This window comes from Lygodium microphyllum, chromosome 21 (genome assembly GCF_053477565.2).
Source record: "Lygodium microphyllum isolate KBCC chromosome 21, Lygodium_microphyllum_v1.1.10, whole genome shotgun sequence".
Classification (NCBI taxonomy): Eukaryota; Viridiplantae; Streptophyta; class Polypodiopsida; order Schizaeales; family Lygodiaceae; genus Lygodium; species Lygodium microphyllum.
Window position 1 is genome coordinate 113,575,894 of NC_141155.1, and position 22,488 is coordinate 113,598,381.

The following is a 22,488-nucleotide window of genomic DNA, read 5'->3' on the forward strand; positions in this document are numbered from 1 at the left end:
AAGGATCACCAAATTGAGCTGCAGTGTGAAAGATGAGAAGGATCAAAGCTTGCATGGGAGAGCTGTGGCAGGAGAGTAAAAGCAAGAGAGAGAGACTCACAATGTGGGAACTCCAACAATCACAATGTGTGACGGGCCTTCCCTTTATTCATTTGTTGCTAAAAGAAAAAATAATAAAGTGACAATGACAGGCGTCCACCGCCTGCAATGTGCAGGTGCAGATAGTGTCAATGTAATAATACACGGGTGGCTAGGTGGAGGCAACTTTACCCCCAACAACCTCCCACTTAAAGGTGAATCTACCCCAATGAGGAGTGAAAAAGAATTAGAGAATACAATATAACATGTACACATGTACAATAGGATGAGGAAAGACGTCATCTCATCCCACGCCCATCAATCTCCTGAGGAAGGCAAAGCACTCCATGGAGAGGCTTTTGGTGAGCAAATCTGCAGGATTCTGGTCACTCGAGATCTGGATAAGGTTAACCGACTTTTCCTCAATGACCCCACGTATGAAGTGATACCTCACCTCAATGTGTTTCGCCTTTGCATGGAAGACCGGCCAGATTCTTGGCTAACTGAATAGCACTCATAGAATCTGAATGTAGGGTAGGGATAGCATCAATACCAAGGTCAAGAACCAAATGACCCAATCAAATGGCCTCCTTATAAGCCTCAGTGGTTGCAACATACTTAGCCTCTGTAGTAGAAAGGGTTGTGCTTTTTTACACCCTGGACTTCTAAGAGACATCACCTCTAGCATAGGTGAACACATAGCCAAAAGTGGACTTCCTACTATCTACATATCTTGCATAATTAGAGTCGATGTACCCCACGACTCTTGTATCCTAGTAGCCATAGCATATGCATATATCTATAGTGTCATTTAGGTACCTCATGATACCCTTCACGGCATCCCAATGCTTCTTGCCAGGTGTAGCCATATAGCGTGCCACAACACCAACTACAAAGGCAATATCTAGATGAGTGGCTATCATGGCATACATAAGACTGCCCACTATGGATGCATAGGGAATCTTAGCCATCTAGGCCCTGTGCTCATCTGTTTGCAGACAATCGGCCTGTGATATCTTCACATAAGAAGGCAATGGATAGCCGATAGGCTTCACGTCCTACATGCAGAAGCACTCAAACATACTCCCTTTGTGACACGTAGAGGAGTCCCTGATGCCTGTCACATCTAATGCACATACCAAGTATGTGAGAGGCCTGTCCCAAATCCTTCATCTCAAAGCTCTTCTTGAGCTAAGTTACTCATCATGAGCTTTCCCTGCTAATAACATGTCATCCACATAAAGTACCAAAATAAGCAAAGAACCATCACGGGCTTTCTTCATGTACAAGCATGGATCCATAGCACTACAATTGTAGCCCTGTGACTACTTAAAGGCATTGAACTTATGATACCATTCCCTAGGTGCCTGCTTCAAGACATAAAGACTTTCTTCAACTTGCACACTAGGTGCTCCCTACCAGGCTCTGTAAAGCACTTAGGCTGCTCTATGTAAATCTCATCATGCAAGTCCCCATGTAAGAAAGCTATCTTGACATCCATCTGGTACAAGTCCAAGTCAAGCTCTGCAACCAAAGCCAAGACTAAGTGCAAGGTACACATCTTAACAACAGGAGAGAAGACCTCATCAAAGTCAACACCATGATCCTACTTAAAACCCTTTGCTACCAATCTAGCCTTATATCCTGACTTGGGGTGTCTAGGGGTACTTTTTAGCTTGTACACCCACTTGCATGGCAGAGCTTTCTTGCCAGCAAGCAAGGAAACCAAATCCCAAGTCATATTCTTATGCAAGGATTCTATCTCAAACTACATAGCCCTCTCCCAAGAGTGACTATCACCCCTGTGCATAGCCTCATCATAGGTGAGAGACTCTCCTACATCTGCAACCAAGACATAGTGCATGGAGGGCTCAAATCTATAAGGTGGACGTCTATCTCTAGTAAAACGTCGTACTGCGAACTCTACTGCCTACCCAACATTCTGCCCAACACCTTGGCCATGAGTACCTACTGTTGCTGCAAGTTGTCCAACTGGCTCTACGGGAGCTCATAACTCCTCCTGAAATATAACCCTGTGTATTTCCACTATCTTCTTAGGTTGCCTATGCATCTTGTCTTCATGGAAGACTACATCACGACTGTGGATGACTTTTCGCACATGCAAATCCCATAGATGGTAACCCGTCTCTCCTGCATCTCCATAGCTAAGGAATATGTATTTAACAATCTTAGGATCCAACTTGTTACACTTTTCCTTGGGCACATGGAAAAATGCTTCACATCCAAAGACACGTAAATGCACATAAGAGGGAGGCTCTCTTGTCCATACCTTCTCTACAACCTGAAAATGAATGGCACTACAGGAGGGTGATCTATTAATGATGTGCACGGCAGTTGTAACTGCCTCAGTCCAAAAGTGTTGGGGTAGGCCTACATGGTTAAGCATAATGCGAACCCTTTCCTAGATGGTCCTATTCATCCGCTCAGCCATACCATTTTGGGGAGGGGTGTAAGGGGCGGTCAACTGATGCTTAATACCCCTCTTATCAGATAACTGCTCAAAGAACGTGATACATATTCACCCCCATTATCTATCCTAAGACATTTCAGCCTATGCCCCGACTGGTTTTTTGCCAAAGCAAGCCATCTCTGAAAATTTGCTAAGACATCAGACTTCTACTTCATGGGATAAGTCCATAACTTACATGAAAAATCATCTATGAAGGTAATAAAATACTTCACACCACCCAAAGACTGACAGGGCATGGGTCCACAGACATTAGAATGTACCAAAGCCAAGGGCTCACTCATGTGGCGTGACATACTAGACTTCTTATACGTAGACCTAATCTACTTGCCATAAAGACAATGATGACAAGAATCAAAATGAGAATAGTCAAGGGGCGTTAAGTACTAAAAACAAAAAGTATTTTCATTCCCTTAGCAGACATGTGCTCCAAATGGGCATGCGAAAGAGATACATGAGGTAAAGACCCCATAGACAAAACATGATCAATTGTATATCCAAAAGCAACTAAGGGGTAGAGGCTACCAGCCTTGGCACCTCTCGCAAGCACAAGCTAGTGAGTAATCTTCCATGCAGAGTCTCCAAAAGATACATGATATCCTACATCATCAAGCTATTCAGAGGACATGAGACTGCTTGTCAATGCAGGTACATGATGTACATCGTGCATAACAAAATTGCTGCCAGAAGGAAACTGCAACCTAAATCACCAATGCCAACAATCTCAAGAGACCTGTCATCACCCAAGTGCATAGAACCTGAAACAGAATGGTATGAATGGAACCACTCTCAGCAAGGTGTCACATGAAAGGATGCACCCAAGTCCAACAGCCAACACTGTGCATACATAGAGTGTATCTCTAACATATGCAAAGCACTAGATGAAGCTTCTGTAAGGATATAATTCCCATCACTATCCTAGCGCTGCATAACATTGATCTCTTCAATTTTAACACTTGACTTAGTAGGTACTATGCTGCAATTAGAAAACTTTTCTTGCACTTTCTCTTTCCCCTTGTCTTTGTGTCTTTCATTGTGCAATTCATGACATTGTGGCCTTTCTTCCTACAATGATCATGAGTCAGATTTGCATTTCTCCCATAAGACTTATTGCACAACTTGCCACGCAACTTGGACCGAGATTTCTGTGAATCCCATGCACAGCCATTACCACGGTCATTCTTTGCATTTCCATCATGTTAGCCTATAACTGTCAAAGCATGAGACACATGAGAGGCATCCAAATTCTTACGGTTTATATCTTCCTACAGAAGAGAGCTCTCAATATCAGATAGCTTCAGAGTAGTGGCAGAAGCACATAAGGGAGTGCGGAACACATCCCAAGACTCATTAAGAGTTCCAAGCAAGAACAACGGAGTGACATCTTCTTTGAAATCAATGCCTTGTGAAACCAAGTTCTTAAGAATAGCATGAAACTGGCTCAAATGAGTTGACATCGTCACATTCTCTTTCTTACAGAGATCCATAAGTTGTTTCAGCCAATACATTTGACTTGTAGGACTTTGCTTGTCATAAAGGTTCTTGATCTTATCCCAAAGCTACCAAGCACTCTGTGCTTCCTCGACCACATTGTAATGCACTTGTTCAGTGAGAGATAAGATGAGGGTGGACTTGCATAACTCATCAAGCTCCATCCATTCATCATTAATCATAGTTTCATGCTACTCTCCACTCAACCTTAGTGGCTTTATCTGCAATTTCTGCACCAATACCTGCCAAACTTGGCTCTTCCAATAGGCATAATTCATACCATCAAGCTTAGTGATGTTGAAGATAGCACTCTCAGTGGAAGAAGATGCTATACTGCAAGTTGAAACAGTGTAGAAAATTCAAAACTGCTTGCTGTAAACTACAGAAAATGACCAAAAATCACCAAAATCAAGGCAAAATGGCAAGAAACGAGTATTTAATGATGATTCCCGCCAAGTACCATCAAAATTACATCAAACTAGGATGATTCAGCATGAAAAATACATAACAATCTAGAGATATATGCTTGCTGTAATTTATGACAGCAGTGTACATAGGCAAAACCCAATATTCAAAGTCAATCACTAATTGTCAATGCAAAACCAGCATCAAGTGCACATAAAAAAGCATGTAACATTCAAACTGACATGAGCCAACACCCAAGCATATCAATCAAAGTCTGTTAGTAAAGTCAGTACACCCCCCAATCAACAGGGCAAAATGTACATACCACTGCCAAGACCTGACACAAGTTGGTGTTTGCTCAGTGAATACAAAGCCAAATCAACCCAAGTACATCTACACGAACCAAGGTATATCAACCATACATCATCCACAAGGAGATCTTGGTCTCAAAGATCTAAAAGCTCAATATGCATAACCCGCGTTGCTCAATGTCTAGTAAGCGTACAAAGACACTCCCGCTGGCACAAAAGCCGTAAGTGTCAAGCAAACAAGCTCAAACAAAGCATGTAAGAGCACCAATGACGAAGTATCCAAGATCATACATTAGTAAGACATCCAAAGCATATGAGCGGTCAAGTATACAATGATAGCATCCAATGTCATGAAGACAATCCCAATGACGAGCCAAAGCAAGACCAAAATAAGCTCTAGAATATCCAAAGTCAAGCCCAAATGAAGCTCCAGTAGCATTCAAGTTCAATCAATGTAACTAGCATGTGTAGGTAGCATAAGCATCAAGCATGCACCAATGGGTCATACATAGACCATAGGTATAACCTTTGTCACAAAGCATGCCAATGTAGACCAATGTCAAGTAAATGCCAACCAATACGGAGCTCAAACAAGGTTCAAACCGAAACCATCCAAAGCATTTTGCCAACCTTCATTTGCATCCCAATAGTCATATGAAATACCTGGGAAGCACTCGTGACCAATAGGCAAAGCATAAAGTGACTAAATAAGCTTCAGTCTTGGAGTGTATAGTAGTGATTTACTATGTAAAACTAAGTATTTCAAGCCACTAAATCAGCTCCAAATGATGGCCAATCAATAGGCATGCATCCCCCTAACATTCGGGGACCATTCAGGACCCAACCGAGCATCAAATGTCAATGCCAACCAAGCATAAACATAAAGTGCTGATGTAACACTGTTTGTGGCTACTTATGGACTATGGAAAACAATCCTTGACTGAGGTAAATCAGTCCACAAATCAATGCCAATGATAACCACCAATGCAAAGCATCAATGGGGTGCTTCCAAGTGCCAAATGAAATGTTTTCAAGCTACCAATGAGTGCCAAGGGAGGGCTAAAGTAGAAAACAAATTTTTGCATGTCTTCAAGCTAGCCCAAATAGAGCTAATGTTGATGGGTATGCAACCGGTCCACGTGGCATTAATGGGGTGGAAGGGGGGCTCAAGTAGGGCCTAAAGAAGGCCTACACAATCAAACCTAATCAGGTAGGAGCCAAGATATGAAATGGGGGAGCTCCAATGGTTGGAGCTATGGCTATCCCTTCATGCTATACCCTGCAAACTGAAATAAACACTCAAAAGAATGCTTCAATACCTATGAAGGAATGTCCTAAGGGTGCCCAAATGGACCAAGTAGGCCCTTGGGAAGCCGGGGAGGAGTGATTGAAGCTCAAAGGAGTCAGATATGGTTGTCAAGAGAATGCACCAATGGTGTAGGGATTCAAATGAATGCTGAAGGAGTCACGAGCCAAGCTCAAATGCTCAAGCAACCATGCTCTAATACGAGTTGAAAGGTGAGAAGGATCGAAGCTTGCACGGGAGAGCTATGGCAAGAGAGCAAGAGCAAGAGAGAGAGAGACTCACAATGTGGAAACTCCAACAATCACAATGTGTGACTGGCCTTCCCTTTATTCATTGTCACTAAAAGAATAAAGAATAAAGTGACGGTTATTCTTTTATATATCCATTTACATTTCAAGAAAATCCCATGGATGCCATCCTCTTCAAGCACTTGCTTCTTTGTTTGACTAAGGAAAATCCCTTCAATACTATCCTCTTGGAATACATGCTTCCATGTTTGATTGAGCTAGCAGGTTTTCATGAGGGAGTCTAAGAGTTTGTTAAAGAACACCCATTTCACCTAGCAATGGATAGCCAGATTGATATTTAGTGTTTGCATTAGATATGTTCATGTGCTTTGCACATGGTAGCTCACTAACTTACAAATGCATTTGTGGATTTAGTATATTTTTTTATAGTAAGTTCATATTAGTATATTAAAATATTTGATTATTAAAGTTTGGAGTTTAAAATGAAGAATTTTTTAAAGGAATAACAACTACAAATAATGAAGCAATATGGAGCTATATTTTACGGATATTGTCAAGCAATTTCTGCAAGGGTCTATTATAAACATGCATAACTTCAATCCACATGTAAGGCCAATCAAATGAGAGAGAGAGAGAGAGAGAGAGAGAGAGAGAGAGAGAGAGAGAGAGAGAGAGAGAGAGAGAGAGAGAGAGAGAGAGAGAGAGAGAGAGAGAGAGAGAGAGAGAGCAATGTGCAAGTATTAGTGGATGTCTGTAGTTTGCTCGTATGTGCATAATTAAAGTATTCACACATCAAGATATAATTATAAAATATGTGTAAAGAAAAGAGAGGGGGGGATGTGAATGTATATATAGTGTGATATCTCATATGTACGCATAATTAAACCATTAACATTGTGATAATATTATCAAAGATAAGCACATAGCTTAATCTAGTGAAATAAAGCAGTTAAGAAGAGAGAACTACTAATTTATCTCTCTCTCTCTCTCTCTCTCTCTCTCTCTCTCTCTCTCTCTCTCTCACCCCCAGCTCTATCATTCATCATATATATATATATCACCCCGGGGTGATATATATATATATGATGAATGATAGAGCTGGGGGTGAGAGAGAGAGAGAGAGAGAGAGAGAGAGAGAGAGAGATGTATGTGTAAGTGTATAGAGTTTTGCTCATGTGTACACAATTGAAGTACTAATATATCATGATGTAATTATAACATATATTCAAATAATTGAGAAAAGGGAGATGTGAATGTATATGGAGTGTGCTATCGCTTGTGTATGTGTAATTCAACCACTAACACTATGATAATGTTATAAAAAATAATCACATAAGCTTAAGCTTAATGTAGTGATGTAAAGCAATTAGGGATAGAGAACTATTAATGTGTTGAGAGAGAGAGAGAGAGAGAGAGAGAGGGAGAGAGTTGGGGGTAAAAAAGGGAGGGAGAGAGAGGGTATTATTGAGGGGGAGGAGGAGAGGGAGAGAGAGGGTATTATTGAGGGGGAGGAGGAGAGGGAGATGCATGTTGTGGGTCTCCAAGATATGTGTGAGAGGGAGATGTTATTGAGGGGAGTGAGATATCAGTGGTTGACCTTCAACATATGAGAGAGAGAGAGAGAGAGAGAGAGAGAGGAGAATCGATTGTGGTTCTAATGAGGAGGAGGAGGAGAGTAAGATGTGATGGTGTAGTGGCAGTGGCAGTGGTAGTGGTGGCAACATAATTGAGGGGAGTAAGAGGTCAATGGTTGGTCCCCCACATATGAGGAGAGAGAGAGGAGAATTAGTTGTGGTTCTAATGAGGAGGGGGAGAGTAAGATGTTGTGGTGGTGGTGATGGTGCTAGTGGTGGCGGCAATGGTGGTAGTAGGGGTGGCAACGAGGGTGTGATTGGTGGCAATGGAGGAGTAGCATTGGTGCTTAATATATTCCCAAAAGAAAAAGAGGGACAGGTGGACGATTACCAAAAAAAGATCACTCCAAAAACTTCCTTCTCGTATGCACTCTACATCAAAGAACTAGGCTCAAAGAACCCCATCTCTTGAAGCTCCTTGATTTGCCTAGCTACTTTTTCATGCTCATATTTAGACAGTCTATAGGTTGGCTTATTGACTATCTTTGAATGTGGCTTCAAATCTATATGGTCATCCATTGCTCTCTAGGGAGGTAATGAAGTAGATACTTCAAACAAATCCCTATACTTCTCAAATAGAGCTTTCAAAGTTGGATGCTCTATTGAATTCTAGGACTAATAATCAATCTCTTTATTTGGATGCAAAACAAAAATATGAGAATGCTTCTTATACTCCTTTTTGAGTTGCTTTATGACAATAAGGTGAAAATCTGATTTACTAAGGATTCCTTGTAGATGGAAAAGCTGTTCATCAATGGTAAACTCCATACATAATTATGAGAAATCCATAGCAATCCCCCTTAAGGTCATCATCCAATCACACACAGACAACATTTATGGGTCTCATTGCCATTAGTTTCATCCAATCACACCCAAGTACTAGAACTATGGCCCCTATTGCCATTAGTTTAACACCTGCTTCATAAATTTCAGCCAACTATAAGGGAATCTATGAACACATTTGAGTGTTGATCTTCTCTCCACTATTAGCTATTTGTACTCTTATGGGATGCTATAAATCAATGGGAAAATAATGCAACCTATCCACAACTAATTCACAAAACTATGTATATTATATTTATCTATCACGATAAACACATCCTTATTATGAATTGTGCCCTTCATATGAAGTGTATTAGGGTCTTAGAACCTATCCCACCATCCATGGAAATAGAACAAAGGGTAGTGGTAGCAATAGGCAAATTTTTTCCACCAGGATCAAAGGGAATATGCCCATCGTGGTCAAATGAAAATCCATTAGCAATCTCATAAGATTGATCTGGATCAAGATCCTCATCATGCTTTTCAAATTTAGCTTGTGCACTCACACTTAGTTCTTTAATGATCTCTTCATTCACATCCTCAAGTAATATTATATTGTAACTCTTGGCTTTAGCATTTTTGTAAGTGCACTTAGATACATGATTGGCCATATATTTTTCACCACATTTGAAATGTAGGTCCCTTACCTTTGTGCTCTCTAAAAAGATCCATAGGTATGAACTTGTCGTTGCTTGACAAATTATTTCTAGGTCTATTATCACCTTACTTAGGCTCTATTTTATGGCCGATCTCATTGACACTTTGGAGTACTTTGTTGTCTTAAAGCATTGAGAGGAGGGTATATAAGGACTTTGGAACTACTAAATAAAGTATAGTACTTGCCATAATTGCCACCAAAGCTGCCCTACTTACTAGCAATTCTTTGCTATTCAAAAAAAGCCTTCATGAGAATATCCTTCCTATACTTTATGAGCATACCTCTTTGCTAACTCAATAGCTTGGAATAGTGTGGTGGGTTTCTGGGCCATAATTTTAGTTGAAAAAATCAGCTCTAGACCATAGATATATTTATGTAACTTTGCATCGCCGCTCACACTCTCTACATACATGGTAAGATTCAAGAACTTTTTGGTATACTCTCTAACTGATAGGCTTCTTTGGTCCAATTGATACCATCTTCTAGCCAAGTTTTCTTTCTCAATGGAAGAAACAAATACTTGAGCCATCTCAGCTTTAAATTCCTCCCCGCTATCAACTTCATGATTTTTCCTCTTTATGTACCTCCATCATGTATGAGCAACGTCATCAAGATGAAGTGTAGTAAAATGAATATTTTGGCCATCTAACCTAGGGAAAATGTCAAAATAAGATTCTAAATTTGAACTCCACTTCTCCAATTTAGCCCGATGATGATAAATGGCCACTACATTTGACTTTGTTTTTGTTTTTTGAGCCGAGTGCACCACTATATTTGGTCAACACAATTTTATCACAGAGTTTCCTCCCAACAAAGCCTTACTGTCCATTGCTTACTTAGGGTTGCATATCCATGTAACTGCCAATGGGGTTTGAAAGATTATAGGCACTCATATGATAATTGGTTTGAAACATGCCTAGAGGAATAGGTGACTGACTTCTAGCTCTTGGAAAAGAATTTGACCCATGAATACTCAAAATAGGCTCAATAGTCCTAAGGGAAGTCTCCCTAATCTCATAAGTGGTATGTGGTATACACTTTTTCCTACTACTTTATAATTAAAACATAATATTCTAGGTTCTTTTTGGTACAAAACAATCCATTAACTTGTAAAAGGCATGTTATGGTCTATCCATCTCTCTTGGGTCCAAACTAAGGTCTCCAAACCTTGTGCTACCCTGTATATGACCTGTAGAGATTAAATATAACTTGCAATACCCTGCCCTGTATATGACCTGTAGAGATTAAATATAACTTGCAATACCCTGTATAGACCCTTGAAAAATCTTGAGTTTATCTATAATACATATAAACAAGTAGGAAGTATCTCAAAATGGATCCCAATTCACTATTTGACTATAATACCCTATGCACAACATGTAATCAACCTAGAATAACCTATAGCACCTATAAATGGCTGAATATCAGCCCCAATCACTACCCAAGTACCATGCTACTCCTATGTATACTTGTACCTTGCTAATGAAGGGTGAAATAGGTTAAAATACCCTGTAATAAATTTGTACAATCCTTATAACTAATCAATGAAGCTTTGACTAATGTTCTTCAATTAAGCAGTACTTGTGATGAGAGATATAACGGTGTAACAAGCTTCATCCACAAACTTCAAATCACTAGGAGGTTAGCAAGGTTTCCTCTAGGTCAGTTGCTTGCACTCTTCTAGGATCTTTAATAGTGGGGGAGGGTCACCTCTCTATTATCTCACTATCTCCCCTAACATCCACATTTTTTCGAGGTCACAATATCAATATAGTAAGAGTATTCTATTTAAGAAAACATGGATGAGATGGATAACTACTTCAATCTTCAATGATATGCAAAGATTTGATCGATGAAAAATGAAATCAAGAAATGGAGGCCAAAATATCAATATAGTAAGAGTATTCTATTTAAGAAAACATGGATGAGATGCATAACTAAAAAATTCCTTCAATCTTCAATGATATGCAAATATTTGATCGATGAAAAATGAAATCAAGAAATGGAGGTTAGTTGAGAGTCTTACCACTACAATTCAACGACTCATTGATTGCAAGTACTTATCCTTTACAATATTTCTTTCCTGGGTACAAGAGAATTGCACAATCAAACTAGGGTTATGTATCAAGACATTGTAAATGGTAATCATGATGAAAAAGGACTAAAATGAATGCTGAAATTCAATTGATAGACTCTAATTAGTGAAGAGAAACACTAATCTCTGTGATCTATTTCTATTTAGAGGACTAATTAAGAATCTTCCATCAACAAGTGAAAAAGCTTAAAATAAGTGAATGTTGAGAGATTTTAGAGATTAAACAAGTGAAATACCTCTATTGAGCTTGGAGAAGAAGATTGATTCACTTATAATCAAACTTTAATCCATTAGATGAAGAGATTGCCCAAAATTTGTTGCCCAAAATCTGTCCAAGAGCTTCATGCTTTTAAGAATCCAATTAATTTAGCTCGTACATTCTTGAAGACCATTAAATCCTTGAAGAATCAATGTCTTGAGTATTTTTGAACACTTGAATATCAAGATTTAAGATCTTTGATCAAAAGCCCCAAAATATGACTCCATTATGCACTCCAAGAATCTCAATATGCTAAAATGTCTCTAGTTTCTTCAATGTTCCACCACAATCCTTGCTTGAATAATGTCCTTTGGCCTTAAATACAAGCTTGCTTCAAGATTCTCTAATTTCTTCAATGTTCCACCACAGTCCTACTTGAGTAATGTCCTTTGGCCCTAGATACAAGCTTTCTTCAAGAGTTTCGAAGGCTTTTAAAGGAAATTTAGCAATACCTTGTTGTCCATGGTCATTGGGAGAAGAAGAAAGCTTGAAGAGACAAGGCTTGATCTTGTTATATTGATAAGCCATAATCAAGTAGAGAGCCTCAAGAGCAAGAAAACGAGTAGTCACATGAGATTTGTCAAGGTTCTTAACCATTGAAGCTATTTTCCTATTCTACCATAGCTAGGGTTTAAAGAGGTTGAAAGCGAAGCTCAAAAGGTTGGAAGAGAAGTTGCCTTGCCCTTCAAAGATGATTTATATTGTCTTTCATCAACATAGCTTAGACTAGAGCTTGCTGAGAATGATGGCAAGAGTAGTAATGATTGGTGCAAAAAGTAGTGCAATTTTTAGGTAGTTTGCTGATCTTTAATCCCTACTTAATCTGGTCACGATAGTGCTCGTAACACTCGGCTTGATCTATTGATCCTTTACCCCATGGTTAGAGAAAAAGATAATGTGATTTTTGAAGAAGAATGACTGATTCTTGTTGTCCACTATGAAAGCTTTAGTAAGAGCTTGAAGGAAAGAGGAAAGAAAAAGCATGTCTTGAAAGTAACTCGACTATTAACCAAGATTAACTCTATTTTCCCATTCTTCTACCATTTTACATCCAAAATGGCATGTTTCTTGGTTACGACCTACTAGTTTGTCCATCACGCCTCCAACTTTGCCTTCATGTACTCCAATTAGCTCTAATTAGGCTGTCCTTGGTTTTCCTTGGCATGTCCTTGAGCAATTAGAATGTAACTAGTCCCTTTTTCCCCTCGCATTCTCTCTCTCTCTCTCTCTCTCTCTCCACTCCACTCTCTTTTCTTTATTTTTTCATTCTCTCTCTCTCTCTCTCTCTCCTATTTTTCTCTTCTTTCTCTTCCCCCATTTTTTTTCTTGGCTTTTTTCTCTCTCTCTTTCCCCTTCTCTCTCTCTCTCTCTCTCTCTCTCTCTCTCTCTCTCCCTCCCTCTCTTCCTTTGCATTAGCTCTACCATTCTCTCCCATCCCTATTTTTCTATCTCCTCTTTTTTCCGTTGCTCTCTCCACTAGCTCTCTTATTCTCTCTTCCCCCTTTTCTTTTTCTTTTTTCTTTCCTTTATTTTTCTCTCTCTCATTTTCTTCATTTTCTCTTCCCTTGTTCTCTCTCTCTCTCTCTCTCTCTCTCTCTCTCTCTCCCCTCATTTTTCTCTTGCCTCTTTTTTCTTCTCTTCTATTTTCCCCCTTTCTTTCCTCTTCTTTCTGTCCATTAGCTCTCTCATTCTCTTTACTACCTAGTTTTCTATCTCCTATTCTTTTCCATCTGTCTCTCTCGAATAGCTTTCTCATTCTCTCTCCCCTCCCCCTCTCTCTCATGTTCTTCTACTCTCTGTGTGTGTGTGATCATCATCTCTCTCTCTCTCTCTCTCTCTCTCTCTCTCTCTCTCTCTCTCTCTCTCTCTCTCTCTCTCTCTCTCTCTCTCTCTCTTTCTATCGCCTCTTTTTTTCTCTCTCTTGTTCTTTCCTCTCTACCTTTTACTTTTGTGTGTGTGTGTGTGTGTGTGTGTGAAGGTTTTTAGAAAACTTGTTCCTCAACTTTGATAAACCTAATTAATGTTCCAATATATCTATAAAGAAGTGACAAGCATTTCTTGTGTTATGTAAAATCTTCTTCAATACTTGAGAGCAATAGTAGACAAGACATGACTCTCCACGTTTGTAACGTGAAAGGATGTACTTGATAAATGTCATTTCATTAGGTTTTACCTTCAATTGAAAGGGCCATATATAGTCATCTAATGCTTGTTATATATTCGCATCTTAGTATCTTGGTAATATGCTATTCATGCAACATTTATTTTTTAACTTATCTCTCATCTCCATGAGACAAATGTAGAAACACTTTAAATCTTTCAACACTAAAAAATTAGCGTACCATCTTGAGTATAACCCTCATTGTTGAGTATAAAGGACACTTACTTTTGAAATACTACCTAATAGGACTTATTCATCAACTATTCCCTCGATATTTCTCATATATACCCTTAGAAATCACCTATTTTGAATTTGTGTTGGTGAAACTTGCACTTTGAGCAAAGATGCAGGCACATGCAACCAAAAGTAGAATTATTACCGACCTTTTTGATTTCTAAGCACTATTATCATAATTTCAAACACAATGCATTATAAATACATCAAATTTCCACTAAGACACACACATTTACAGTGGTAATTTTCTAAGGCGAGAAATATCAACCCTTTACTATGTAGAGAAAATTGTGAAACAAGAACACACACTTCAATATGTTGGATGATACCTATTCTACTTTACATTTGAAGTACTTGGAATGGATGAAGCTACAAAGGCCTCATTTGTGACTCACTTGCGATTGAAACAATGAAAAGAAGTAAGTCTCTACTTCATTGCATGGGTAATACTAAATTTTGCCAAAATTTGTTTGAAGCAAGGCCCATTTTATGTAAGGTGGAACCCAAAGCATTAGGAAACTCAATGTAAGAGAAACTAACTTGAGATTCCACACTATTGATGAATGCTTCAAAATGATGTGAAACTAATACTTGGCAAAGATGTCGATGATTGATCCAATATTGCTTGATATGATAGAAGTCATTTAGGGTGGTCTTACAAAAAATGCGGCACATATAACGCAACAAGGTATCTTGCATATCAAATGTAATTTAACAAACAAGGATGGAAAATTGAAGCCTCCTTACAACCTTGCATCGAGAATATCACAAATGTATTGATATTTTTGAAGAGAATTGTCATCTATATATAGGTAATTCCAAGCATTAGTATAAAATGCTTTTTGGCGCGATTACACACCTTTAAAATTCAGGGTTAAACCTTCTATCCTCACATTTGAAACAAAAATCTATTAGTTATAGTCCAAATCATGTGAAAGTTTTGCATTAATCTAAGGTTGGTGTGTTTGTTGGGACAAGACTCAAAGTGTCAATTGCCTTTAGAAACTAGTGAAATGCTTTTCTTTTATTTGGGTGTCTTTTTCATGATAGTTGTTGATGGCAGAACATGTTTTATCTTGGTATGTGTTTTATTTGGGTGTCTCTTTCATGATGGTTGCTACTAGTAGATTGTACTACAATCTTCAAGGAAACATGAGTTTGCTTCATCCTAGAGTTGGATCAAGTTTTATGAAACCTTTCTCAACATTGTTAGAAGGAAAAAAACATTTTCGAATACATAGGTTTGACTACGAGCTTTCAAAAACATGGTTCGACATAAAATATCTACATGTTGTAGACTATGGTGATGATTGGACTCTTAATAGACTCAATAGACCCCCATTGAGGGGACAATCTATGGAGCATCATTCTGCCCATTTCATTTAATAATTACAATAAGTCACAAACTTAAATTAAATAGTAAGGGTAGAATGAAATCGACACAAACTGCAAGAAAGCAAATGATTTTTTAACTCATAATAGACTTCCCACTGAGTGAACCATCAACAGTGATATCCTCTTCTCATCTCTACCCATTTCATTAGATAAATAGCATCTTACACGAATTAAAATGAAATATAAATGAAATTGACACAAACTGCAAGAAAGCAAAGATTCCCTCTTACCCTGCCCCGAAATAAATCTTTTTCAAAAAAGTTAGAAAACCTTGAAGTGAGAAAATAAAGAGGTTTTCTCTCAAAATTTAGAGGTAATGGGGCAAAAATACACTAAAATTCTCCAAGATTTGTAAGTTTTTTCACCTTCAAATTTTACTTTTAAGGGTAAATTTGGAAATTTGAAGGTGGGATTACACTATACCTAGGTTTTTTTTGGAGCATTGCCCGCCACTTCTCTCTCTCTTTCCGCTTTCCCTTCTTATTTTGCCTTCCTTTGCCTTGCCTTGCCTTGCCTTGTAAGCAACTACTAGGAACAAGCAAGAAGAACTTTTAAACGTACAAGTTGTATGTGCAAAGTTGTTGGCCATTCATTCTACCAGTTTCTTTTGTGCGCGCGAGCGCGGGTGCGTGAGTGTCCCGCGCTCTCCCACATCCCGAAACACAAACCTGCATTTGTGTTTGTTTTGAGACCTGCAGTGAGCAGGTAGGTAGTCAGTCGGTTCATTGCATATTTGTCTGTGTCTGTGGTGATCTGTGTTGTGCATCTCTGGCGCTCTCGGGCTAGAGCCTAGACTATCTCTGTCTGCGAGGATTGTCTTAGCTTTAGGCGGGGGGGGGGGGCGGGGGGGGGGGGTGAGGGTTGACACCTAAACCCTGTACTCATAGCCTCTCTCTCTCTCTCTCTCTCTGTGGCTAGACATGGGGGCGCATCTGAAAGATTCGGAGACGTACCAGAGTGTGAAGGAGTGGATGGAGGAGCCCGAGTTCTGCTGCTCGTCGAAGACCTGCATCAAATTCACAGTCTACATGTTCGTGGTGCTTGTTGTCCTGGGCATCATCTTCGCCGTCGTTGCCTGCACCGGCCACGTCTCCGGTGCCAAATGCCACCTCTAACCCTTCCTAGTAGGTGGTGTGCAGGTATAGCGCGTGTCTCTCCTTCATACTTTTCACCGTACTCAAGTCAGGGTTAACCCTCATAGAATGCGTGCGTTTAAAATACACCATCCCTTCCATTAGTCGTTGCCTCTTATGTTGCAGATCTATGTCGCTTGAGGATTCATACAAACATATGGCCTTTTATTATTGATTGGCAAGGAGCCAGGTGAGTCTTGACCCTCCATTAGCAAGTTGTTGCTTGAAGTGTTTGGTTGTTGCCTGTAGTGCCCGGTTAAAGGAGCAAAAGTTATCTGTCACCATACTAGCCCTTTCACCCTAACATTATGTTTGTGCAATACATCTTGAGATTTTACAAGAGTCTAGCAAGTAAAGTTTGCCAGATGCCAAGTTCCAACCCTTTGGTAAGTAAAAACGCAAAACAACACATTACACTTAGCTAGTATTGTCTCCAAAATAGGTACTTTCCATGTCAATCAAAAGAATTAAACAAAGGTTTCATCTTAGGGGTGGTCAATGGGTAAACTCCCAAATTTGGTTATCCTATATTACCTCACCCTTTGGATACTCTTTATTTTTGAACATGATATATTACTTTACTTTCAAGGCTTCCACAAAGTTTGGTAAGAGCTATACATGGTATAAGCATTAGTGTTCACCTCATTTGAAAAATTGTTTTATTTATTCACTTGCATTGAAGGTGAATCCTATGCACGCATAAGCCTTAGTGGGTTGCCCTTTTATATATGATCTCTAGCCTTCATTGTGTGTAAAATCATGGATTGTGTCACATTGAAATGCGCTCATTTTGAATCTATCTAATACAAGGGTGCTAATCTTTAAATCATACTCTTAGGTGAGGAATATTACTAGTAAGTTATAAGAAACGTGCCAATTATGCATAATTTAGACTTGCATGTATGCTATAGAATCAAATGTAGTGTGGTTAATATTTCAATTAAATTTATATATCTTATTGTTCCAATATTCAATATCTCATTGGTTGCTATTATGGTTTCTCACAGGTAACCCTCTTGCCACCATGTGAGTAAAAGATGTATTATCTTGCTTTTTAAAGGTTGGCCTTACAGATGTTTAGCACTTGATATTAGATACTCAGAACGTTTGAGGCATGTAACATAATATTAAAATTTATTTGTATATGAAGATAGAGAAATTTGTGAATTTTTGTTACATAATTATGTGTCAACTACTTAATGTTGTTGAACTTAAGTTTTTTAAAGTGAAGCTTTTGAGTTATGATTATATCTTCTCAAGTATACATGAATGATTTTTTATATAATAAGGAAAAGCATCATAAAGGCTTTGAAGATCGAATGAAAATCAAAGCATGATTTGGAGAGAGAGAGAGAGAGAGAGAGAGAGAGAGAGAGAGAGAGAGAGAGAGAGAGAGAGAGAGAGAGAGAATTGGATAGCTAAATTATTAAAGCGATTTTGTATTGACTATGAAAGTGACTTGAATAGAATTGGAGAAACACATAATATCTCTCTTGAAGAAAAAAGTTAGATTAAAGTATAATAAAGAGGGAGAAAAGAGGAGTGAAGATTATGGAAGGAGAGAAAAAAGAGAGAACGATTAGAAAAAGAGAAAGGCAGAAAGAGAAAGATATAAGAGAAAGCCATGGAAGCTTGAAGGAAGATGAAAAGACTAATGGATTGTCAATTTTTGGATATCTTATTTGAGTTCCTTTATACCTTTTATATCTCATCAGTGTGATTATTGAAGACAAAGACACTTGTGTTTAGTCACTTGTATATTACTACATTGGCAGTATATGAACACTTGTACATTGCAGGTGGTGGATGTTTATAATTGTTAATTTATTTTTTATTTTTGAGTGATATTTGAATAAAGAGAAGATTGGTTATGCATTGTGATTATTGGAGTTTTCATATGATATAAATATAAATATAAATATAAATACAAATATAAATATAAATATATATATTTGCTTTTGCTTTTGCTTGTATGCTTTTACTTTGGGTTTACTATTTTCAATTGGTATCAAAGCTAACTATTTGATGAGCTTTTTATCATTTGCTTTTGTTCAAATTCAAAGCTTCAACTCAAGGTTCTATGGCAGTCATTGTTTCTTTCTCTCAAGGTGTTTATTGAGTCATTTATTTAAAAAGCTTATTGTAGCTTGCTTTGCGTTTTTTGAGGAGCTTTCTAAAGCTTAGTTGAGTCTTGTTGAGTGCTTATTGAGTTGAGGACTAGTCATTTTATCGATTTTTGAGTGGATACAAAAGATGTTATAGAAGCCATGGATAATTATGGGATCTTGATAATATTGTGATATTTTGGCCATAACTTTTGTATATGGTATTGGATTTGGATATTTTGTAGCTAGAAATGAAAAGCACAATGAGATCTACAAATATGAGTATTCTTAGTGGTGACTTTATGCAAGTTTTTATTCTTTGTTTTATAGAGAACAAAATTGTTTTACAGAGAATAATAAATTTTATAATGCATGATTGATACTTCGCAAATGGTATTTTAGAGTGTGGATGGTATGGTTATATTGAGACTAATTTGAGCTTGAAATAGCTTTAATTTTATTGTTATTTTAGTGTTATAATAATAAGACAATAAGTATTTATTATCCATTTAGCTTCATAGGAGATTGAGTTTAATGATATTTTATATCTTTATTACTACTTGGTATTTTATGTGAATTGTGGGACACTTTTTGTATGGCTCTTTATGTTAAGGATGGGTTGAACTTACAAGATAATGAGAGGGTTCTCTCAATAGAATATGTAAATAGAAAGTAAGTGAATGCTTCATATACGTCTTATGCATTGACTTTGAGAGGTCAACAAAATGAAAATGATAGTGATAGAGACTTTAATAGGTATTAGTATAAGATATGTAGATAATCTTGTAGTAAGTTTCGTGGTCGTAAATTCGATTTTACTTGTCATTATCATGAAAAAAACAAATCATATTTGGCCACAATGTCATAAAATGCATGAAGATAAGTATAAGGAAAAGAAAAAGGATAAAGTGTAGGTAAAAAATGATGATCATAGCAATGTGCGTAATAAGTCTAATGTCAAGATTGAGGAGATTAATATAGTGTAACTTGATATATTTGATGATGATCTTATCTTGGTAGCCTTTTTTTTAGATGCTTAATAGTTGACCAATGCTTTATCAATATATGCTTAATGTTAATTGATAGATTTAGGGGTTTTTTTTTTATGTGACCCCTCATAGAGTGATTTCGCTCTTATTGTAGTATGATTGGATTTGTTTGTTTGGATGACTTAGTATTGGAGATAGTTGGTATTGATGATGTCCAACTATGTTTGGTTCAGACAACATGTTCACTCTTTATAATGTATGCTATGTATTGGCTCTTATGAAGAGTCTTATCTTTGTTGGTACATTGGATGATGCAGGTTATATTGTCTCTTTTGGTGATTCTTTATGAAAGATTTCTTGTGGAAATCTTATTATTGCACGTAATGCTAAGTTTAGTATTCTCTATTATTTCCTTGTATTTAGGTCAGTTGACTATATTTTGATTGTGATTGCAATTCCATATGTATCTCTTTGGCATCATTACCTTGGGCACATGTCTTTGAAAAAAAAAAATGCTCATCAGTTACAGTAGCTTTTGCTTCTTGATTATAAGTGTTTTGAGTAATGTGATCATTATTTATATGACAAGCAAATATGTAGCACGCATGAGAAGTTTAGCATGAAGTACATGGGTGAGCCTTTGACTGTTGCTTATTTAGATATATATAGTTCCGTGCCTTGTTAATTACATAAGGTCTGAGCTTACCATATTACGTAGAAATTGGATATTGTCTATCTTTTATCGTTGACTTATAGCTGTTGAAAATTAGTTTGGGTATAGGTTAAAATGTCTAAGGTTAGATAATGGAGGTGAGTATATCTTAAATGCTTTTGAGCAGTTTTGTGATGAGCGAGGTATTAAGTGTTAACCATTCTCTACACTCCTTTCCAGAATGATATTGCCAAACGTTTAAACATGATAATTCAAGAGAGTCCACATGACTAGACTTATCCCAATAATTTTAGGTAGAGGTAGTTACTATTGATATATACTTGATTAATAGGTTCCCTTAGATTGCTAGATTATAGAGAAGGTATGGACGTGAAAATCTCTATCATATACTCATTTGCGCATCTTTGGTTGAGGCATTTTGTCATGTTCTCAAGGACAAGCGCAATAAGTTAGATCTTAAATTCGTGAAATGTATATTTTTTTACTATGGGAATATAGGTAAGATGAGCTATCACTTATGAAATTTATAGGCTCACAAGGTTATCTGTAGTTATGATATCGTTTTCCATTGGGAAAATATGTATAAGTAGCTTGAGCAGATGGTTGACGCACTTAAGATGATCTTTTAAGAGGAGCTTTATGTTCACATATAGCTAGCTAGACAGCTTGTAGAAGCTAATGCTCTAGTGGCCCAAGCCCTGTGTATTATATAGAATCAACTTGCTTTGAAACACTTATGATGAGGCCATACATAGAGATGATAGTCACTCAGGATAGAGAGCTATGCAATTGGAGTTTGACTTTTTACAAAGTAACCATACGTGGGATTTGATTCCTTTGTCTCGTGGTAAGAAGGCATTGTCATGCAAGTGGATATAAAAGCTAAAAAGTATCCATGGATGCCTCAAGCTCATTTATAAGGCTACATTGGTAGCTAAGGGTTTCAAGCAGGGATATGGTGTTGATTTCGATAAAGTCTTTTCCCTTGTGGTAAAATAAGTGTTAGTTAACTATCCCCTACAGTCCTTAGAATGGTATTGCTAAATGAATGAACATGATGATTCAGGATAGAGTTCGCAGTATGCTTAGCTATGCAAGCTTATATAATATTTTTAGGTTGAGGTAATTATACTGTTGTACACTTGATTAGTAAGTTCCCTTGCACTGTTACTGATTGCCAGGTTATAGAGAAGGTATGGATGGAAAAATCTTCATTATATGCTTATTTGCTCGTCTTTAGTTGTGAGACATTCTACCATGTTCTCAAGGACAAGCACAATAAGTTAGATGATAAGTTCTTGAAATGTATCTTTTTTTTTAATGGAGATGTAGGTAAGATGGACTATTGCTTATGGAATCCGCAGGCTTGCAAGGTTATTTGTAGTCATGATATGATTTTTTGTGAGGAAAATATACATAAGCAACTTGAGTAGGTAGTTGAGGTACTTAAGGTGATCTTTCAAGAGGAGCTTCATGTTTCTATATAGCCAGCTAGATAGCTTGCAGCAGTTGGTGCTCTAGTGGCCTAGGCCCTGTCTATTGTACAGAATCAACTTGCTTTGAGACGCTCTTATGATGAGGCCATGCATAGATATGATAGTCACTCATGGAACAAGGCTATGCAATCAGAGTTTGAGTCTTTGTAGAGTAACCATACGTGGGATTTGGTTTTTTTGTCTAGTGGCAAGAAGGCATTTCCATGCAAGTGGGTATACAAGTTGAAAAGTATCCCTAGATGCCTCAAGCTTGCTTATAAGGCTAGATTGCTAGCTAAGGGTTTCAAGCAAGAATGTGATGTTGACTTTGATGAAGTCTTTTCTCTTGTGCTAAAAATGATAATCCTATGCTTGGTACTAGTATTGGTTACTCAACTAGATCTCGACCTTTATTAAATGGATGTAAAGATGGCTTTTTTACATGGAGACTTGCATGATGAGATCTATATGTAGTAGTCTAAGGGCTTTGAACAAAAAGGTAGAGAATACCTAGTGTACAAGTTGAGA

General features: G+C 37.7%; 1 long non-coding RNA gene across 1 annotated transcript; it reads left to right on the top strand.

Annotated features, from left to right (window-relative positions):
- The first annotated feature begins 16,099 nt into the window (after nucleotides 1–16,099).
- On the top strand, nucleotides 16,100–17,918 carry LOC148018446 (uncharacterized). The gene is made up of 4 exons (XR_015687770.1): nucleotides 16,100–16,290; nucleotides 16,504–16,724; nucleotides 16,845–16,908; nucleotides 17,726–17,918. It is a non-coding gene; the product is annotated as an uncharacterized LOC148018446 (long non-coding RNA).
- The last annotated feature ends 4,570 nt before the right edge of the window (nucleotides 17,919–22,488 follow it).